Genomic DNA, 21,407 nt, shown 5'->3' with positions numbered 1-21,407 from the left:
AATTTAGCACCAGAGGCCCAAGCCCATCCCAGCTGCCCCTCCCTCCTCAAAGGCTGCAGAGGCCCTTCATGGCCCCAGGGAGTACTGGGACAAGCTGGCATTGGCCTGCCTAAGCAAAGATGGACCTGCAGTTGTTTTTACTTTGCCTTGCACCTAGCAAAGCCCAGACCACCGAAAAGGACAACAGCAGTCATCTCCAAACATCATGTTATACATGATAAGCACATACAATTTTTATCTATCAATTTAAAAATACTAAAGACACCAGAATTTTATGTTTAGACTCCCTGTTCCTATGTTAAAGGGATGTAGGGACAGTTCATCCAGGATCTTAACAGCCATCTATGAATGTGGACTGTAGGGACAATGGAGAAGTAGGGAAGGGTGACATCATCAGATCTGTATTTTAAAGAGTTTACCCTCCCTGACCTCCACTGCAGGGGACAGTGAGAGGCCAGCAGTTGGAAAGTCCCAGGGACCAGGGAAGAGGGCACTTCCAACCTAAGGTGGGAAGGTAGCTCCCTGCCTCTGCCAGGTAGAAAGGGTTTGACCTCTGGCTCCAGACAGCCTGCTCAGGGAGGCCCAGCAGAGCCCAAGTCCCACCAGGTCCTTTCCGCCCTAGTGAGAAGTAGCTGCACCCCAGGAGCTCTCGGGCCAGTGTTTCCAGAGCTTCCTGGGCCCAAATCTCACATATCATGTGTCTCAGACTATGGCAGTAAATTGTCCAACTGGGTCCCCTCCACTAAAACACCAATCTCAAGGACTCCAATGCGTGGCTTTGGGACAGAAAGTTTCAGCACAGAAACTTGAATGAATTCTTCAGTCAGGGGCGAAAACAATGGGAGCCTGAAGAGAGCCCTGCAGCCCACCCGGCCTGCAGAAGCTGCCCCCGTGGCCATGCAGCATGTCAAGCCCCTTGCCTGATGCTTCTCCTGCCTTCTCAGCTCCCACTCACTCCCTGTCTCAGCCAGGTGGCCCCTCTCTTATCCACCAGAGCTGACTCTGCAGTGTGGGCTTTATTCATGCTGTCCCCTGGAGACAAGCTGGACGGCCCTTCTCCCAGATCCTCCACTGACTGAGACCCTCCAAAGCCAGAGGTATCTGTCACCTCCCCCATGCAGCCTTTCCTAACTCCCTTCCTCCACTCTCCAGGTCTAACATAGTCTGCCCCACTCCAGAACCTCTGCCTCTCTGCCCTGTCCCCTAGAACTCCTTGAAGTCCAGGGCATTGCACATAGAGGACCTCCAACCAGTGCTGTTGAAAGGACCTGAACTGTTCAAAATGCAGAGAATAACCATTCCCAGGGCAATCTCTCCTAAACTCTTAAGTCCAATGTCTCTGGGAAGTCTGGGGAGGAAGGGAGTGGGGGAAGGCGGGGGGCAGGGGGGCACCAACAGCAGGTTAGGCAGCTTTTGGGCAAAGTGAAGAGGCCAGGCAGGCAGGCCTGGGGCTGGATCTACAGATAAGGCATCTACACTGGACCTTGGCTTTGCTTTTAATTGGTTCAGTGTTTGTGCAGTGAGATCACACATGCACCTCACCTGCAGGATAATGAGCTTGCACTCTGCCGCCTAGGAGAATTGCAAAAAGAAGCAAGTTATTTCAGGCAGGGGTGGCGCCCCTCCCGAGCAGCGAGGGGCAGACATCCCTCCCCGCACCCCCAGGTTTGAAAAGGCTGACAGGAGAACCACGGCTGGTTTCATGTGTGGAACTGTTCCCTGTGCACGCCAACCATGCCCTCCTGCAGACAGCCTTCCCTGAGCCTGCTTGGAGCTGCCCACACATGAACGGGGGCAACTTGAGCCCTCTGGATTCCTGCAGTGGAGTTGTTCCTTCCCTTTGGTTCTGCTGATAGATGGTTTTTCTTTCCTCAAGCATGTGAGCAAAACTGAAACCCAACACAGAAAAATAACCATACTCAAAGGATTTAATTATATGACCGCCGTCTCGATGGGAAAGTGCAGAATGCTGGTTTTCAGAGTCCACATCATGACTGCTGAGAAGAGCAACCCAAGATCAGAACAAGATGATTTGTGAACATCACTCGAGCCCTGAACCCCCACACCTTCAGAGGCTTGTTATTCTCTTAGTGGTATTTAAATAGTAACTTTGGGGGGAAGGCAGTGCTGGGCCTGCACCCAGGGCCTGGTGCATGCTAGGCAAGCGTTCTACCACCAAGCTACATCCCCAGCCCCTAAATAATAATCTTTTAAAAAACAAATTACGGAACTACTTCCAAAGCTCTAGTCTTCCCAAAGGTCCAAACTCAAGGGATGGGGTCCAACAAAATCTCCACCATCCATGGGCCAGGGATTTAGCTCAGTGGTTTCGCCACCTGCTGCACAAGCGCAAGGACCTGAGTTCGATCCCCGGTACCAAAAAGAAAAAAAAAAATCTCCAGCACCCATTCTTAAGTAACTAATGTTAAGCCAAATAATGCCACACCTTGTTGCCTGAACATCAGTGTGACAACTGTGTGGCTCGTTTCTCCCTTGGCAGGACAAACGGCAAAGGCCTGCGCAGACCAAGGCTCCTCTGCAGCTGTCCAGGATCACAATCACCGGCACCCCACCTCTACCGTACTGCTGGCTATAGCTGATGTACACTCATCTGTTTTCTTTCTGAGAGACACAGGACTGGCCGGGATCAAAAACAATCTTCCTGGTTAATCAAACAGTCATTTAAGTGGATTCTATAAATGAGCTTTATCCTCCACATGGTTATTTACCCGTGAGCTTCACGGAAGGTACCGTATCTTGGAAAGAAATGGACAAGGGGGCTGGCAGGCTAAACACGGAAGCCCAGGCCCTCCACTTATCAGGACACACACTGCCAGGTTGACCTGGGCCGGGGCCTCAGTTTCTCTACTTGTGAAATGGAAACAATCCAGCTACCCCCAGAAGGCTGTGAGTGTGCAGGTAAGCAGTAGCTCCCACCCCCAGGGGTCTCGCTGATGGTGCTGTCCCTGTCCCCTTCACCCTTGCCCCCTCCAAGCTCGAAGAAGCATTGTGAGGACTCAGCGTGCCACTGGAGCAGTGCATGGTGGCGCCACGGGCAGCGGGGCCCTCCCCCAGCCTTGGCCCCTTCTCTCAAGATGGTCTGCCTGTGTCACGGCTGAGCTCACAATGAGTCAGTCACAGACGCTGCCCTCACAGCCCACTTCAGGGGCTTGAAGTCACATCCTGCCTAACCCAACTCAACATGATTTATTCCACCCCAGGAATGCAGCTCGATTCCCAGAATTTGGTCGACAACTTTAGTCAAAAGGCTTGATCTTGCAAGGGCTCCATTTATAGGCTCCGCTGCACTGGCAGCCAGGGGAGCCCCAGCTCAGCTCAGACCTGCAGGAGGGAATCCCACAAAGTCAGGGCTGTGACAAGCACCCACAGCCATCTCAGCCTGGAAGCTCCAATTTTTTTCTAAATTTCACCCAGGACAAAATTTGCATATATACATACATATATTTAATTTTAAAACTTTTTATCACAAATACAGGCAAACATATTGAACAAAAGCTTCACAAAATGATGCATACATGGTGAAAGATCTGATACTTTCTACTTGAGTCTATTTTATTTCGTTTCTAAAAATACTGATTGCCACCCACTAAAGTAATTTCACGACCCGCCATTGAGTCTTAGCTGACAGTGTGGAAAACACCGGCTTGACTCAAACTTCACTGGGCAGGAGAGACTTAACTAGACCATCCACTGGCCCACGGTCACTTCACGAGCTAGCCCAAGAAGAACTCAAGTCCAAAGCCAAAGAGGAATCTCTGTGGGGGTCCAGCCTCCGGTAAGGCAGCAGTTGTAGCAACCCCAGAACCTGACATTGTTAGACGCAGTCGTCCCAATGTTGACAGGACACCATTTGCTCCTGCCAAGCTGGACAAAGCCCAGGCAGGCACCATGCTGTCCCTCTCCTTAACAAGATTCAGGGGCTCATGCTCGCTTCGGCAGCACATATACTAAGATTCAGGGGCTCACGGAGGCAAAGTGACTTGCTTAAATAAGGGGGCCTGTGAAACATCTTTTAGGAAGCAGAAAAGAATCTAGACAAAATACCACAGGACAGAAGGAAGAGTCCAGAATGAGAGGTCAAATCTGGCTATAATGAGAGCATCTCAACTCTAATCTCTAGCCCCAGCCCCATGCTGAAGAGATGCCCAGAAGTGCTGGGATATTAGGGGCTTACTCGAAAAGAGATCAGATGGGAGAAAAAGGGCCACTGCCCTGCAGTGATGAGCTGGGGGAAAATGTTCTGCTATTAATATCCCTAGAGCAGCGTAATCTAACTCTGTAACCAACAGACCCTGTGCCTAGGAGTGATGGCCCTTTGACTGCATGCTACACAAATACACATACACTCTTAAGTAGGAAAGTCAAGGTTTCCATATCTCTAGGTCAGGGGTTAAGGACCCCTCTGAGAATTTGTTAAAGGCTGTAAACCCTTTGCCCACCATCATAAGGGGCTCAGAGAGACCCTGAAGTGTAGGGGATGCACTTCTGGGAAATCCTGGGTCCAAGCTTAAAGGGCAGGGGCACAGAACAGCCTGCTTCCCCACCAATGCAACATACAAAGACCTGAAGAGGGATCACCTCCATTCTTACCCTCCAGAGAGCTGAGAAGGTCTCAGGAAGAGGTCTGAGGAGGCAGAGCTACAACCAGGATAACCCAGTGGTAAGAGTTCATGTGGCAAAGGGAGGGAGGGAGTTCATTCCCCTGGGCTGCTGTGGAGCCCCTCAACACCCTGGATGCCAGCAAGAAGAAACTAAAGTGGCAGGGTTTATCTCCTCTCCCTGCCTTTCCATCCCCTGGTTCTATTCTTCACTGAGCCAGCGCAGTGCCAGCCCTGGGCACAGGAAGACATAAAGAACAGTACCATGCTTTCCAGAGCTGAGTGGGCAAGCTGCAGCTCAGAGCTGAGTGGGCAAGCTGCAGCCCAGAGCCTCCTGCCTCCCTGGAGAAGATGAACCATGGAGTGAAGAAAGCCATTTCACACTTTCAAGAAAAATTAACTTACAGTTCCTAGAGTGAGCTGCACAGCACCCTTGTCTGAAACCTGGCCAATCCCAGCTGTCCTGGAGCAGGGAGCCTGGCTGGCAGGGATGACCTCATGATGTCCTTCACCAGAAACCTGGCTGCTGTGTATTTTACCACCCACCAAGCACTGCTCCTGGGTCCAAGCCGCAGTCTGGTTCCAAAGTGGCAAGGGCTATACAAGACAGAAGGAAGAAGCAGTAGCCCCTTCCCTAGGAAGACACAAATTCAGCCACATCATCCTGGCCTGGCCCAATTCCTATACCCGCTCACCCCGCCAAGACATTCAATAAAGAGCTATATACATACAGAATACAGAGATCTGTGCACAGAGACCTGTGTACTCACAGATGCCTGTACACACACACCCCGAGGATGCTGGGATCAGAGCAGAAATGTGAGCCATTCCTGGGCCAAGCCAATCTGTATATAAGCGCTGCATTCTCTATTTAGCAAGAATCTAGGTGAATTATTTAATCATTTCTTTATTGCTAAAATAGGATTTAGGAAAGCCTCCTCAAAGGACGGTAGGAGCATGTGTGCACAATTAAATAAGAGCCATAACACTTCGTTCTGAGTGCTTTTGGAGTAATCACCCATAGTATCCCTATGAGGTAGGTTTTTCTGGTATGCTGCTTTGCAGATGGGGAACCTGAAGCCCAGAATGTGTACACAACTGCTGGTGGTGTCTACACCACTCGGTGCTCTTGGGGGGGGGTCTCTGCCTAACCACGTGACTCCTTGCTTCAGAGGATACAATGAGGCAGCAAATGCACAGGAAGCATCCAGCAAGCCTCCTAGTAGGTCCTGGTAACCAGCAGTTGCAATACAGTAAGAAGGGGCAAGTGCAGAGAGGTCTCCAAGCTTCCCAGTCCCACAGCCAAAGCAGAAGAGTTGGTCCTCCTGGCTGACATCAACCCCCAGCTCCAATGCAGACTTCCCTTTCCAACCCCTCTGAACCTGATTTCTCTAAAATGGGGGGGACCCCTCCCACTGCCCCTCCCAGCAGTCTCAGAGAGATCACACACCACAGCCAGAAATTTAATGAGCCTGGAGTTGTCCATGACTCCCAACCAACCACAACCAATCAGGAATGTCCCAGGTCCCCAGCACAACAAAGCTGCCTAGTAAAGCCCAGAAGGGCCAGGAAGGGCCAGAGAGTTCGGCCGCCCCAGATCTCAGCTCAGGTCTGCAACAGAGGTTTGCATTCTTCACATTCTTGTCTGAAAGCCAGAAGTAAGAAAAGGGGTGGGCGGTGCTGGAGGGAGAGGGAGAGGGAGAGGGTCCACTATTTCAACCTAAAGATAACTGAAGCCTGGAACTTGTTTTAAAGGGTTAGAGAAAACCCCTGCCCTACAGCCTCTCTTCCAAGGTCTATGACACTGTGGCAGCTACAGGAATAGGGCTGTGCCACCTGGAAGCACCCTCAGCCTGAGGTCCCCAGTGTCCTCAATCTGAGGATACCACGATTACTATATGGCAGGAGGGACTCTGTCAGATAATCTGTCTCAGCATCATATGGAGGCCACTATCTTTTCCTCTCTGACAGGAGGTTTGAGGTTCTACCCAGAAGCCGGAGAAGCCCAGGGACCTGGCTGAGATAGAGCAGGAGGAATGGAGACAGTTGCAGGGAGCAGAGAGTGCTGGTGGGGCTGTGTGAATTCCACCGGCCTCAGCAGCAAGTAATTAATTGTATAATGAGGCATTTTTCCTTAGCACTTGGCGCTATACAGCCACCGCCTCCTCCTCCTCACCCTGGCAGAGACAGGAAACAGTCAAGGGCAGCAAGCCGGCTGTGGGCAGAAGGCAGGCTGAGAACAGCACACTGGTGGGCTAGGAGGAGGCAGCCAGGGAAGGCTGAGGGGGAAAAGCAAAAGCCAGATTCCCCAGCAGGAACTAGGCAGGCCACACTCCCCCTGCCTGCCCATCCTCACCTGCCAGCTACCTGGTGGGACACAGATTAACTGGGAGGACTGGATTTTACATCCCATGTCATAGGCAAGCAAGGAACTGGGGCTCAATGCCCACTGCTGCACAGTTACGAGTAAAATTGTCAAAGTCCTCAAAAGCCCAGTTTCACAAATACGCCCCGTACAACTAAGTCATATGAGAAGGCAGGAAAGGCAAGGGAAACAGAAAATGACTGGCCTGAAATAGGAGCAGGGAGAGGATCTTAGACCTGTCGCTTGTGACCTGGGGCTAGCCACTGAAGTTCTTGGGAGTCTTAACATTACCTGCTATAAAAGGGGAACACCAGCACTGCTGCCTCGCGAGAGTTTAAGATTGCAAGTGCAGTAACCTGGGTGTGACTTCAAGCTTTAGAGTAATTCAAAAAAAAGATTAAAACAGATTTTTAATAGATAAAAACAGATACCCTGTCACCATGTTAAGCAAAATGTACATAAATAAATAAAATGTACAATAAACAATAAAGCTAAACTTCACTATGAAAATAAAAACCCTTCAGTGGCACTTCTTTTTCTCAGTCCACAGATAAGGAAAACTGAGGCACGGGGTTTATAAGATGTGCCCAAGGTCGAAGGGCTGGCAAGTGGGAAATGGGAACTAGGGCAGCCAGGCCGGAGCCCCTGCCTACTTACACAGGCGGTAGACACCTACTCCTCATGGTGCCAGGAAATGAAGCCACTTACCCAAGGGCACCGGGCAGCCAAGTGATGGTGCTGGAAGTTGAACCAATGTCTATTGGACCCACATTCAGGTCCAAATACCTTCTGTTTCCCAAGCATCTGTGAAGGGCCTACCCGGGGCCAGCACAGTGCACAAGTCCTGGTGGCAGCTGTCTAGTAGGGGATGCAGGGCCAGCAAATCAGCCAGCACAGAGAAGCTGGGAGGCTGCCAGGGCAGTGGGTGCCGTGGGAGCGGCCGGACAGGCAGCACACTCAGCAGAGCAAGCTTCACCTGCAGCCACCCAACCCCGATCTGTGTAGTCCTGCACCACTGTCATCCTCCTCGATGTGTCAAAAGTGTTTATGGCCCATGGGGGGAGGGGGCATCTGGAAGGTCACCAGGCTCCAGAGCACTGGGCGGAAGGCAGAGCCTGAGAGCTGGGAACAAGCAACCCCGCCACTGCAGGCCTTTGGTCAGAAGAGGAGCCAGGGAGCAGACAGCGAGGAGATGGCACAGAAGACAAAGGTGCTGGTGAGTCAGGGCCGGGGAGGCCCAAAGCGACTGGGGTCCCTTAGGAACTACACACTGTGCTGAGCGTGTTCCATGCTTTTCGCTGCCTGAACACAGCACAGGTTTTATAACACAAGCAGCGTCCTGGAGGGCTCATCCCTCAGAGCTGAAGAAGGCAGCAAAATGTTCCTGGATTAGTCAGTCTCAAATGTCTGTCTGTCTGTCTCTCTCTCTCAACGTACACACACACACACTCACTTCTCCCCACTATAGTCTGAATTGTGCCCCCACCAATTCATATTGAAGCCTTGACCCCAGTACCTCAGAATGTGACATTTGGAAATGAGGCTGTCAAAGAGGTAATTAAATGAAAATGCACTCCTTGGGGTACGCCCTAATCCAACAGGCCTGGTAACCTTAGAGAAAGAGATCAGGACCCAGACATGCACAGGGGGAGACTATGTGCGGACACCGAGAGGGGATGCCAGCTTGCAAGCCAAGAAGGGCGGCCACAGAGGGAACAAACGTGCCACACCCTGATCTCGGGACTTCCAGTGTCCAGCGCCATGGAAATAAACGTCTGCTCTCGAAAGCCCACGTGTGGTGCTGTGCTACAGCAGCTCTAGAAAACTCACACATTGCCCTCACCTGACTTCTGCGCTCCCTGGCCTGTACTTAACCTTGACCACCAGTGAGCGGATGGCTGGCTGGCCCCCCACTAGGACGCAAACTGCAGGGTCCTCAGTGGTATTCAACGGAAGTCTCTAGCACATAACCAGCCCTGGATGGGGTGGGTTGTCTGGTTGGTTGGTTGGTTGGTTGGTTTCTGCAGTACTGGGGATCAAGCCTAGGGCCTCAAATATGCTAACTAAGAAGGTGCCCTACCACTAAACTACATCCCCAGCCCTCTTTTTTTTTTTTTTAATTTTGACACAGGGTCTCAGGCTAGCCTTCAACTTGTGATCCTCCTGCCTCAGCCTCCAAAGTTGCTGGGATTTTAGCCACATGCTACCACTCCTAGCTTGATGCATATTTATAATGGAAAAACAAACTGGATGAATATGGTATTTAAATTCATCTGTCGCTTCTGAAATCACCGATCCCTCCCCACACCCTACGTCCTTCTTCCACTTTCTCTCTATTCCTTGTATCCACCTCTCCCTCTTCTGGTATAAGAGCTAGTAAATAATTTAAAATAGCATAAATTCAAAGATAACCTTTAGCCTACAGTCACTAAACAGGAGCACAAATAAAGTGAACCCAGGATGCAGGCTAAGCAAGCGCTCTATCACTGGGCTATATCTCCATCCCACCCATTTTAAATCAATATGTAAAAAATGAATCTGAGGTGAATGTTTAGATCTGGTTGTTGTTTGCACTTGCCAGGGGCAGGGCAGAGAGAAGGGGTTGAGAACCATGACAAACCTCAAAACCAAGAGGCCTGTACAAATCCTAACTGCAGGCAGGAGAGGGGCACAAAGAAGTTGGCAAAGCCTAAAACATGTAAAACTCATGAGTGTCCTTGTCATCACAAGTTAGACCCACTCCCAGCCCTGTTGGTTCCCCTGGAGGAGCAGGTGGCAACAAGCTTTTGGCTCCTTTCCAAGCAACAAACAGCTCTGGTACTGCTCTATCTTCCAGGCAGCAGATTTCAGGTTAGATCAACCAGAGGTGGAGCTAGGGATGGGGGAACAGGGGTCGGCAGGGGCCAGAAAGAGGAAAGCACAACGCCTGGCAAGGAAGCCATTTCTCAAGTAAAAGAAAGTACCCGAGCCAAGACCCTTGCAGTCTAGTTTCTAGCCCCTGACCACTTGTCCTTCCCTTGTACCCAGCTGACCCCACTCCCCAAATATTCCCTCACTACAAACATGTTCAAAAAAACACCTATCTGTTCAAAAGCAGCCGCTAGAATTCTGAAACTTCCTCCTTACAAGAAAACTAAACCGGTGCAACTTATTGCTACAGCTCTTGCCCCATCCTGGGGGAGGCAGGAGCCACAGCACAGCCAAGAGGCCTGGCCTTGGCGTGCGGACCTTTGGGAGACCACACCGCCTCCTCCCCTTGTTCCCTCTGAGGCCAGGGGCCACTTCCTGATCCTTCTCGCGGACAAGGTCCCTTAATCCCCTCTCTCCCTGTGGGTTTTCAGGCTTGGGCCTGGTAACTGCTGCACAGAGGGTGGGTGACAGGCAACAGGGTGAAGATCTTCCTAAGAACCTAGAAAGTTCTCCCAGCTCCGAGTTCCTAAGCTTCCTCACCACTAATGACAAAGTGGTTTTACCTGTTTTCCCTCAACTGGAATTGGGTACCCAGATGCCACCAGCCCCCCTGTTCGTAGGCACAGAGCCAGAGGGAAGTGACTGGTTCAAGACACAAGCCTCTGGGGCTGGGGATTTAGCTCAATGGTTCCGCCGCCTGCCTCAAAAGCAAAAGGACCCAAGTTCGATCCCCAGTACCACAAAAAAAAAAAAACCAAAAACAAGACATGAGCCTCTGGAGTGCAGGGCCAAGGATATCTCAGCCAGTTACCTCCTGACCACCTGGCTGTCTCTGGCCAAGAACTACAACAGATGTTCAGCAGGTATCTGCTGAATGAATTTCCAAAAGCCAATAAAACCCAGGGAACTTTCTGGAAATCTAAACAGTGGTTCTTCCCGAGGGGACATAAATGGCCACTACAATATTCACTGTGCTGCACATGGTGGCACATCTGTGTAATTCCAGCTACTCAGGAGGCTGAGGCTGGGGAATCACTAGTTCAAGGCCAGCCTGGGCAACTTAGACTCTGTCTCAAAAGAAAAAATAAAAATAAAAAGGGCTAAGGATGTAGTTCAGTGGTAAAGTGCTCTAGAACTGCCCTCCCCCCATTTTTGTTCATTGTGGAGACTGCTGCAACACAGGAAACTTTATTATTATAGTATTAGGCAAACAAGTCAGAACACACAGTGTCCATTCCGCTTAGAATTTTGTAAGGTATGTGTGTATATGGACAGTAAATCCAGAAAAATGCAAACAGTGGGTAGATGACTGGCAGCTTTGCTTGTCAGCTTTCATTGTTATAATGCTTGACTATATATAAACAACACACCCCTATTTCTTTACTTTACAAAGGGAACTGATTCCAATAATAATGTCTCTCTCCATACTTCATGAAAAAAATCTCATCCCAAGTCCTCTGATTGGGAATAAACTCTGACCAGACAATCAGAGAGCACACGGAGAATTCTACAGAATTCCCAGCATCCAGCAAGGTTAAGAACCTGGGAGTGGAATCTTGCACACCCACATTTCCCAGGAAATGGTGCAAAGAACCAGGCCTTAATCGGCTACCTTAATGGGCTGTGAAGGGGCTGGGACTGGGAGCCCTAGGAGGAGAGGAAACCTTTCACCAGCCCTGGGTGAATCACAGGGCCTTGGCCAACCTGAATCACCCTGAACAAAGCACTGCCTGAGTCTGTGACTTGATCAAGGTCCCAGCCCTGCTCCCTGGACACCTCTGCCCAGTTCATGCCTTGCAATCAGCACAGACTCTGCCTTCTCCCTGTGCCTGTTCCCTTGGCTCCCAACATCTGTGTCTGCTGAAGACTGTCCACTCCTGGAAAGAAGGGCCCACGTTTCCTCCAGCTCAACACTCTCAGCACCCGACCCAGTGCCTCCATGCTGAAAGACAAAGTTGTAAGGAGTGGTTACCGAATGACTAACCCCTGAATGACCTGCACCTGGCTTGACAGGTGGACAGATAAAGGAAGGAAGGAATGTTAACAGTTTGCAACTGCACTGATATTGTCACAAAGAGCTCACCAGTCAGGATGGCAGCAGGCCCCCGGTAGGCAAGTATACCTGGAGCCCTGCCAATAGCAGGCAGGCACAGCAGGTAAGTCATCCTAGGCCTGGATTCATACAAACACAGTCTTTTCATCTGCTTTCCCATGACCAACCGCAATTGAAAAGCAGCCATTTAGGGTTAAAGGTGAACTCAAAAGCCAGGGCAACAGCATGGCTTTGGCAACTCCAGTGAGTGGCAGATGCAGCCCAAAGTTCAGCTCCTTCGACAAACTCTAGGCTGCTGGAGAGAGGGAAGGCCTCAGGGGTCAGCCCACCCCTCACTACAACTGAGGAAATGCGCGGCCACAAGGGAAGGTCATTTGTCTGCGAATGCTGGAGCTTGAATGTCTGCACAATATCCTCATCTGCAACACAGGATGAATTCCTGCCTTATGGGAATGAGGGAATGGTTAAATGAAATACCCGTTAAAAAAAAAAAAAGCATTAGCATGGTACCTGGTACAGGCTGGTGCTCAATTAAACTTAAATATTATTATTATCAGCAAATCTAGGACACATCCCAGACATCCTGATTCCCGGGCAACTACTCTGCCTCAGCCCCCTGCCTTCTTTCCTTGCCCACATCCTTCATCTTCCCTCTTCTTCCTCCCAAATAATTCTAGCCTCCAGGAACCTGGCTCAGGATGCTAGGAAGTCTCCCAAGCACTCAGATAGCATGAGCCTGCCTCAGGAAACAAGTTTCCCTGTTAGAAAGTAGGGCTCCTTGGTGACAGAGATGGGCTCCATCTCCAATGCAGCCACATAAAGGCCAGCACAGTGCAGGACACACAGCAGGAGCCAAGGTGTCCCCGTTGACTGACTTGGCAAAGAAATTTTGGGGCACTTCCCTTATTCCCAACACTTGGCTCTTAAATACTAAAAGCAGGGCAGAGGATACAGTTCAGTAGTAGAGCACGTACTTAGCATGTGCAAGTCCCTGGGTTCAATTACCACCTCTGAGGAAAAAGTAAAACAATATTTAAATATGAAATAAACACTTCAAAATGTCAGGCTGGGGATTTACCTCAGTGGTTCCAGTGCCTGCCTCGCAAGCGCAAGGTCCCGAGTTCGATCCCCAGTACCAAAAAAAAAAATGCCTCCTTACCACTACCTTTCTTACCCTCAATTCCCAAACAACTACACAACGTCAGTTTTATAAAATGGCATCCAAAAGCTTGTGGCTGCCTGGGCCTCCAGTCAACTGGTTTAGAAGCAAAGACACCGGGAAGACTTCATGCCCACTGACAGAGCAAGTCCTCGGCAGGCTCAGTGCCAGGTGCTGGGCTGGAAGTGGGAGGGTGGAAAGGGTCCCCACCTTTGATCTGCAGGCTCTCACAGCCCAGTGAGCTCTAGCATTTCCCCCATTCCGGGGCAGTTAGATTAAGTCACCCAAACTGTTCCAAATGCCTCGTTCTTTATGTCTATCAGACAGGAAGCTGCCTTCTCCAGCCCAGTGACTTCATGTTAAAAAAACACAGGAAACACAGCCGCTTTTGAACACAGACAACCCTAAGTAAAGGTGCCTCTACTGCCTGGAAACCACTGTTGCTTGATGCTTTAACTAGCTCAGATCAGTGTAACAAGTGAACTTATATGGTGGGGAGGGTACACAAGCTGCTGGCCTCCGAAACCCCAGCATCAATACCCAGAGCAGGTCCCTCGGTCACCTTGGCCACCAGGCCTTATTACCAAGGGACAGCTTTACTGGACAGGTTTAAAATCTTTAAAACCTGAATACGTGTTTCTGCCACCTGAGAATAAATGATGTAGGCAATGATAAGAAGAAAAATAGGGAGAAGACAAGAACTGGGCCATTTTGCATACATGTACAGTCCTCAGAGAGCCGGCGCGTCCATGACTGATGAACATAAAGAACACGGGAGTGGGACAGTTTGAGTGACTTAGTCTAACTGCACGCGAAGGGGGAGATGGAGACACTGAGGCTAACAGCACGAGGAAAGGCAAAGGTTCAGCCTGATCCCAAAACTCTTGTTTCCTTTACCATAAGTTTTGTATTGAAAATACGATAACTTGATGACCTGAGACACTAACTGAGTTGAAGTTACTAGAAATCCAGACAGGCTGAAGGACAGTATAGAAGCCAGTGTGGCTTTCTGAAGAGCCCACCCTGCTGCCCAGCACTACCCCATGTGAAACGGTGATATTTTTGAGCTTCAGGAACATTCAGCCCAAGGGCCCTGCCCAAGGAGAAGTTCAGAGAAACCCATACACCTCCCCACTTTTAACCTAGTGCCTTCCCAAAGGAAAGGATTAAGAAGTGGAAGATTTGCGAGGAAAGATGAAAGAAGCTGAGTATGCGTTGCATGGCTAAACCATACATGAAGACAAAGAAAGGGATGGTAACTGTTTAAAAACACTTAAATGAGGCCTCCTGGTTTGGCAAGAAAGGCTGAGTGAAACCAGGAGCCAACGTTTTGTACCAAATCATAGAATGAGCTGGGAAAATCACTCCTCAAAGTAAGGGAAAAAAAAATATTTTAATGTTTCAAAATTATACCCAAGAACCCTCCAGTTCAGACATTCTACAACTTTAAGTAAATTCAGGTGGGATGATCATTGGTGCAGATGATTTTTCTTTTAAGCAGAGCATCATTTCAAATTAAAGTTAAAATGAAAGAAAAAGGAAAACATAAGGCCTAAGTTTCCAAAATGTAACAACCTTCTGATCAGTGACAACCTTCTAAAAGAAAGAAATCAGCCTGTACCTCCTTCAACACATTAAACGGTATACCAAAGACATCTTGCTGGCCCAAGGGGCAGGAGGGACCTCCCGGGAGGACCCTGTTTCCTCTGCAAGGGACAGAAGAACCTCAAGGTCCTCTGAGAGGCCACAAGGAAGTGACTGGAGGGTGGGGGAGGAGCAGCTACCTCCAGCCTCTCAAGGCCTCTGCCCAACCTGCCCCACAGGAAGCCACACCCTTCAGTGGTTACTTCCTTCTGGCAGCCTGGGCATCCAGGCTGGAGGTGAAGACAGCTCATGTTAGCACTCCCAACTGGCCTGCACCTTGGCTAAGGCCAGCCAGGAGCCTTCTCTGGACCCACCTGCCCAGGCACTGAATGACCTCAGGCCTGAGAAATTAGTTGTCAGAATGGGGCCTGACTAATTCCAGCCTGCCTTCCTTTTTAAAGAGACTCGCATCAGACCCAAGTGGGCAGTTACCCTCATGCTCCATAATGGTCAGGTGGGGAGCAGATACTTGTCACAGGCCTGTGTGGTGGCAGGCCCATTTTAGAGCCGGGCTCACTGTGTATGCCCTCGGGTGGCTCGTGCCATTGCTCAGGCTGCCACCTTGCAGGGAGCACAACCTGCTGGGGACTCTGGTGTGTCCCTCCTGCAGGCTTCGCTAGGGAAGCTGAGCTGTAGGCAGCAAGGCAGCTTCTTCAGTAGCCACGCCAACCAAGGTTCCCTGAGAACACCAATTAGGGTCCTCTACTTCAAACCCTTCCACCACATTTTCTCAAGAATTTGGACTTTCCCATTGTTGTTAATATGTAAAACCTACAGGCCAGATGGAAAAGATAAATGGGGCCAACAGTGGCTGTAATGACCTCAAGTTAAACAAGAGGACCCGAGTGAGGGTCTAGTTTAGCCTTCTGGCCCAGGTGGCTTTCCCTGGATGGAAAAGCACATGATTTAGAGCCAGGGGAATGTGGGAACCCCGGTTAAAGGGCATCCTGAAATACTCTGCAGAAGCAATGCAGCCTTTCCCTTCTCATACGGCACAGAAAATTATCCACCACTTCCCAGAATATGGGGGAGTGGATCAGAGTAGACATGTCTGTCTAGAGACCTATGTGACCTTGGGAAGAATGAAACAGGTCCCAAACTGTTTCAAGCACAAAGAGCAAGGCAGTCTGGGGGTTTTTTTGTTTGTTTTTTTTTTTGGTACCGGGGATCGAACTCAGGTCCTTGCACTTGCGTAGCAGGCGGTGAAACCGCTGAGCTAAATCCCTGGCCCTGGCAGTCTGTTTTTAAGACCCTTTGTCCTTCCTTGAACATGCTCAGCATTTAATATAAAATTTGGAATCTAGAGCAATGCAGTTGAAAGCTGGGACCTGTAAGATACACCTGCTGCCCCTTTCATCATTAAGAAAAATAAGTATCTCAATTTCTGACTCTTTAAGGCCAATACGTATAGAGTGGTATTTAGTGAAAAATAATGCTCACTTCCACCCCTCCAGTAGGCAGCCAGTTGGGACTACCTTCAGCAGCAGTCTCTATCCGAGATGATCACTATAAGCAGGATCTTGGTGTCCTCTCACATCCATCCGTGGAAGCAGAGAGGACACATACCAACTTTTACACAAAAGGGAGCACCATACACATTACTTTGCATCTAATTTTTTTTTTTTTTTTTTCGTGCCGGGGACCGAACTCGGGTCCTTGCACTTGCGCAGCAGGCGGCGAAACCACTAAGCTAAATCCCTGGCCCCTGCGTCTAATTTTTTTAACTTACAACCTATCTTGGAGAGAATGTCCTATCAGTACATGCAGATCAGCCTCTTTCATTTTTTGTATGTGGGGGGGGAGGGCTGCAAGGATTTCCACCACACAGCTGTACCATGATTAATCTGACCCTTCCAATAGACAGCTAGCTTGTTTCCTGTGTTTTTCTCTGACATTGCTACAGTGGATATTCTCAGGCATTTCCTTTTGCACACTCAAGTGTATCTGTGGGATAAATTCCTAGAATGCAGTTAAGACTATGCTTCAATAGGTCCTGCCACACTATCTTCTAAAAGAGCTGTGCAATAGAAACTCACATCAGTAAGGCATTGCAGTGCCTAAGAAACACAGCATTTTTAGAGATTTACTCAATTTTTCAATTTTCCAGACAGTCTTGTGTATATAATCTGGCACAGTACCTTTGCAGGGAATATGACGTTTTCTAACAAAATCAAACATACTCTCCCCCAAGGCCAGAGCTGGGAGCCAGGTCTAGTCTACATCACTCTTGGCTATCACTTAGACCACAGGCAACCACGTCTTAGATCTCAAACCAGTCAGTCTGTGCATCTCCCACCCAGGTTAGAACCCTACAACAGTTATGCAGCACAAACACCCAAAAGCATAAGCAGAGACGCTTCATAACCCACAAGCACGGCACACGCTCACCTTCTTAGAGGTAAAAAGCACACTAAGCTACCCTAGAAGCCACTGAAATGGTCCACTCTGCCCTCACCTGACAACCCAGGGAGTTAAGACTACTTTATATCCTTTTAAACTTATAGAACCACTGTTTATCAGGCTTTATTCCTTTTAGTTTTCACATCTAACCTGCAGGGTAAGGTTATCATGATTTCCATATTATAGATGTGGAAACTGAGGCTCAGGGAGGTTCTGTGACTCACCTGAAGTCATAAAGCTAACAGGCAGGTTCAGGATTTGAACTCTGCCCATCTCCAGAGCTCATTCTCTGTGACCCTACGCTGCCCAGTTCTAAGAATTAGATTCTGTAAGCCACAGGAGCACCACTGCCCACAGGGGCAGCCAGGACTCCACTTTGTTGTCACCAGAGGACTTGGGCCCAGGGCTCAGCACACCAAGGGTTAAAGCAGAGAGGCAGTGACTCTAGGGCTGCTGCACAAAGGGAAAATGCACTTCCTGCCCCCGCAGGCAGAGATGCTGTTTTATGCTCAGTAAATTAGGACGTTTGTTTCATTAAGAGGACACACAGATTTTGTTATTCTAAATATTTTTGGAACATGATGCTTGGGAGGAAGCTGTCAAGGCATGGAATTTTTTTCCCCCCTTTGCTTTGGGTTTCTCTTTCTCCCCCTCCAAGAGAAGGGTAGGGCCGGGCTCAGAGGAAAACAACAGCCAACCCCTCCTCTCCTTTTGAAATAAAGATGTCAAGCTGGTAGGGGCTGTCTTAAGTACTTTATTGAAGGATTAGCTGGAAGAGGAAGCAAAGACAGCTCCAGCAGCCTGGTCTCTAGTAATACCCTAACCGGGCTACACAACAATGCTGTAGTTTTTGAGTGTGCTTTTCTTTCTTTAAAGACCTAACAGATCCTTGTTTTGTTTTTTCTGGAGCAAGAGCAGGCCAAAGCCAGGCTGTGATTAACATGTGTCCTTCATCCTACAAGAGAAGTACTCCCATCTCCAACCCCTTAGGTTAAAAGGTTTAAAAATAAAAAAACAAGAAATCCAGAGCACCAGCCCTCTTTCCCCTGCCCTCCTGTGCCCTCCAGACAGCAGCCCCACAGAATGCACCTCTCAGGCAGACCTTCCCCCAGGGCTGGGTAACTCCACAGACAGAACCGGGAACCTGCCAATGCTGGCTCGCAGGGCTCCTGGCTCTCTCTCGATCTGCCCACCTGCACTGCCAGGACTTGCTGAGTGTGAAGAGCCAAGCTCTTTGGTGTCACCTCACAGCCATATGGGGGCACAATAGCTCTCAAATTACAATGAGCACTCTCAACATTTTTAATTACCACCCAATTATGCATTAAGTGACTCCTCACTTTCGACACCATGTGCTTGCCTCAGTTTGCCAAACCTGCAATGTGCTCCTTCCTCTCTCCTGGCAGCTCCTCTCCTTGCCTCAACAGTAGGGGATTTTAACAGCCTTGAAATTCCAGTCCTTTGTCTGTGACATGCTTGGGACACATATCACAGGATGCCTTTGCACTGAAGTCACTCTGTCACTGTTTCTCCTTGAAGACTGCAACTTCCTAAGGACAGAGGCCTCCTCCAGGAGACCTCCAGGATCCCACAAAGTAGGCTGGCTCCTTTCTCCCAGTCCTATGATTCACAGTACCTTTCTGGGGTCCCTGTCATCTCCACTTCACACCGGAGTCATCTACAGATTTGTCTCAGCTCTCCCCTAAAGCGCCCAAGGCAGGGGCCAGGTCTTACTCAATCTCACCCCCCCCCCAAACACACACACATACAACACCTGGCAAAGTCCCTGGCTCACAGAACCCAGTTAAATATTTGCTCACTTACACATCTGTTACCCTCCCCCCACCCATAGCACCCTTCCATATAAACTGACTAATACTAATTGAGTGATTGTCCAAACAGGCCTTCAAGGAGCCTCCTTCCTCACCAAAATGAGAATAAACCATCAGGTGAGGTTATCAAGCCCACACTATGACAGTGAAGTCAGAAATTGTCACTGTGTTGCAACGCAGGAGAAGGAGCTAAGACTCTCTTCCCCTTCAAAAGTTACTCAACAGATACTTTGAAACCCTGTTAAACTCAGAAAAGGGCGCAGTGAACCGAAGAGTGGCCGCGGGCCTCTCAATTGCCCAGCGGAGGGAGCTGCCTGTGTCCAAAACCTGGGACTTCCCAGGAACCTTCTCCCAGCACCGCGGGGTGGGGCTGCAGGCACTCTCCCAGTCCCATCTTCGGGACAGCCCGCAAGCTCGTCCTGGAGGAGACCTACTCCGCTTCTGTTCTGAAACTGCGCCTCTGCCTTCCAGGGATGCGGATGACGGGCGCAGTCCTGCCCTGGGCGTGGTCAGTAATGGCTGTGGTGAGGACCCCTGCGGGGGGGGGGGGGGCACATCTGGCGCAAACTGGAAAGATGCATTAGTCCAGGTCGGGTCCTGAATGCAGGGTCACCTCCCACCCTCCGGTCCCTTGCCCGGGCGAGGCGGGGCGGCCATGGGCGCGGTGGGATCAGGTGCACGATCGGGCGGCCAGCACGCCAGGCAACAGAACTCAAAGGCCGAGGAGCTGGAGGCGGGTGGTCTTTCCAGCCTCGCAGCCGGGTTGCCGCTGTCAGGTCCCGCTCCCCGGCACCCACCGCACCTCTCCCCGCCCCCTCCTCGGCCGACCGAGGGCGGCGGGCGAATGAGGAAGTCGGCGGCGGAGGGCGGAAACCGAGCCGGGCGCAACGTCTGCAGCAGGATGGTCCGATTCTGACTCAGGAGGACGCCCTGACAGCTGCCAAACGGTCCCCGCCCGCCCGTTACCTCCGTCCCACAGCGCGTGCTAACTTCCGAAGGAGCCGCTGGCCCCAGGCCCCCACCGCATCCTCACCGGTTCGGCTGGGTCCAGCGGGCAGCGGCTCCCCAGAAGGGGTTAAAAAGTTTGCTCAACTCGGGCCCGGCGCGGCGAGGGCGGGCGCGGGCCCCGCGGAGGGGGTGGGGAGGCCCGGGTGCCCGGTCCCAGCATGCGCCCGGCGGGGGCGGGGACGGCGTCCGGGAAGCCCGGGCCGAGCCGCCTGCGCCCCCCGCGGTCTCGCCCCCCGCGAGCGCCGGCTCCCAGGCCCGGCGGGGAGGATGCGGTGCCCGGGATGCGGCCGCCGGCCTTGGCGCCCGCCCGTCCGTCCGCGCCGGGGCAGAGACCCACAAGCCGGTCGCCGGCCCCAGACGTCGCGCGTCTCGTCGCCGCCCCCCTCGTCGCCGCCCCCGCCCGGCCGCCCGACTGCCCAGGGCGGCACCCGCCGGTGGGGCTCGCTCACCTGAACCTGGGACTGCCCCGCGGAACAGGCGCTGCTTCTCCGGAGAGGGCTTTCTCGAGCGCTCGGGCGGCGGCAGGGTAGAGCGAGCACGCGAGGCAGGAGCTGGAGCAGGTCAGCCTCGCTCAGCCTTCCGTGCCCTGCCCAGGAACCGCGGTGATCTGCGCGCTTCACCGCACCCAGCTCCGGAGCTCACCGCCTTCCGCCCCGCCCCTTAGAGGAGGATCCATTTTGGAGACACGCCCAGCAAGGGGCGGGGAATGGAAACTCACGCCTCCTTCCCTGCCTCACCCACTCCAGAGCCCGTCTGGTCTAGATGGACAGATATCTTGACCTGTGGGAAGTGGTGGGTGGGTCTTCTGTGCCCAGTGGGATGGGGATTCATCCCGTCCCCCGATCTACCTTCCCCCGCGCTTCCTTGGCGGGAGCCCCGCCTCCTAGGGCGGATTCAATGGACAGAACAAGGATTGAGACACACAGCCTCCAATCAGAAGCAGGCGGCTCGAGAGCAAAGGGCTGGGGCGGGGTTGCTTTGCAGGTTCGGGAGGGAGGCTCGGCTCGACTAAGACTGGGAAGGTCCCAGGCTCTGACACTCCGCCCCGCGAGCAGTTTTCCCCCTACGTCCTGTCCTACCAGAACAGATATTAAGTACCATATATGGGAAAACTGGTATTTTACATAATTATGATGGCTGTGGGGGCGGGCATGGCCTCAGCCCTGGATTCCTTGTGGGCGTCCTGAGTTCGATCCTGGACCCTGTGTCTGGAGAGTCCTCACGCGGTCGTCTTGCAGCCTGCGAACCTTTGCCCCGGTGGTTCCCTCTGCCTGGAACGCTCCTCTAAGCTGTGTGCTCCGCGTGATTAACCTGCGTCCCTCAGACGCTTCTTATAAAATGTGCCTTGGTTTTGGGTTGTTTTTTGTTTTGTTTTTAGTACCGGGGGTTGAACTCGGGTCCTTCTGCTTGTGAGGCA

At 51.3% G+C, this 21,407-nt stretch overlaps 1 protein-coding gene and 1 long non-coding RNA gene across 2 annotated transcripts in view; one reads left to right on the top strand and one right to left on the bottom strand.

The window, feature by feature from the left end:
• Myh9 (myosin heavy chain 9) overlaps positions 1-20,633 on the bottom strand; it is an 86,155-nt gene extending 65,522 nt beyond the window's left edge. The window contains exon 1 of the mRNA XM_004845690.4: positions 20,440-20,633. The gene's annotated coding sequence lies outside the window, so the exon portion shown is untranslated. The remainder of the gene's footprint in view (positions 1-20,439) is intronic.
• LOC110349396 (uncharacterized) lies at positions 3,613-5,008 on the top strand. Its single transcript, XR_002395317.2, has 3 exons — positions 3,613-3,796; positions 4,619-4,681; positions 4,841-5,008. It is a non-coding gene; the product is annotated as an uncharacterized LOC110349396 (long non-coding RNA).
• Positions 20,634-21,407: the final 774 nt, after the last annotated feature.

The sequence above is a fragment of the Heterocephalus glaber genome, unplaced genomic scaffold (genome assembly GCF_053883595.1).
Source record: "Heterocephalus glaber isolate CG9 unplaced genomic scaffold, H.glaber_assembly_v1.0 deba00001444, whole genome shotgun sequence".
Taxonomy (NCBI): domain Eukaryota; kingdom Metazoa; phylum Chordata; class Mammalia; order Rodentia; family Bathyergidae; genus Heterocephalus; species Heterocephalus glaber.
The sequence above is the reverse complement of the archived record's forward strand: the minus strand, read 5'-3'. Positions and strand labels throughout refer to the sequence as shown.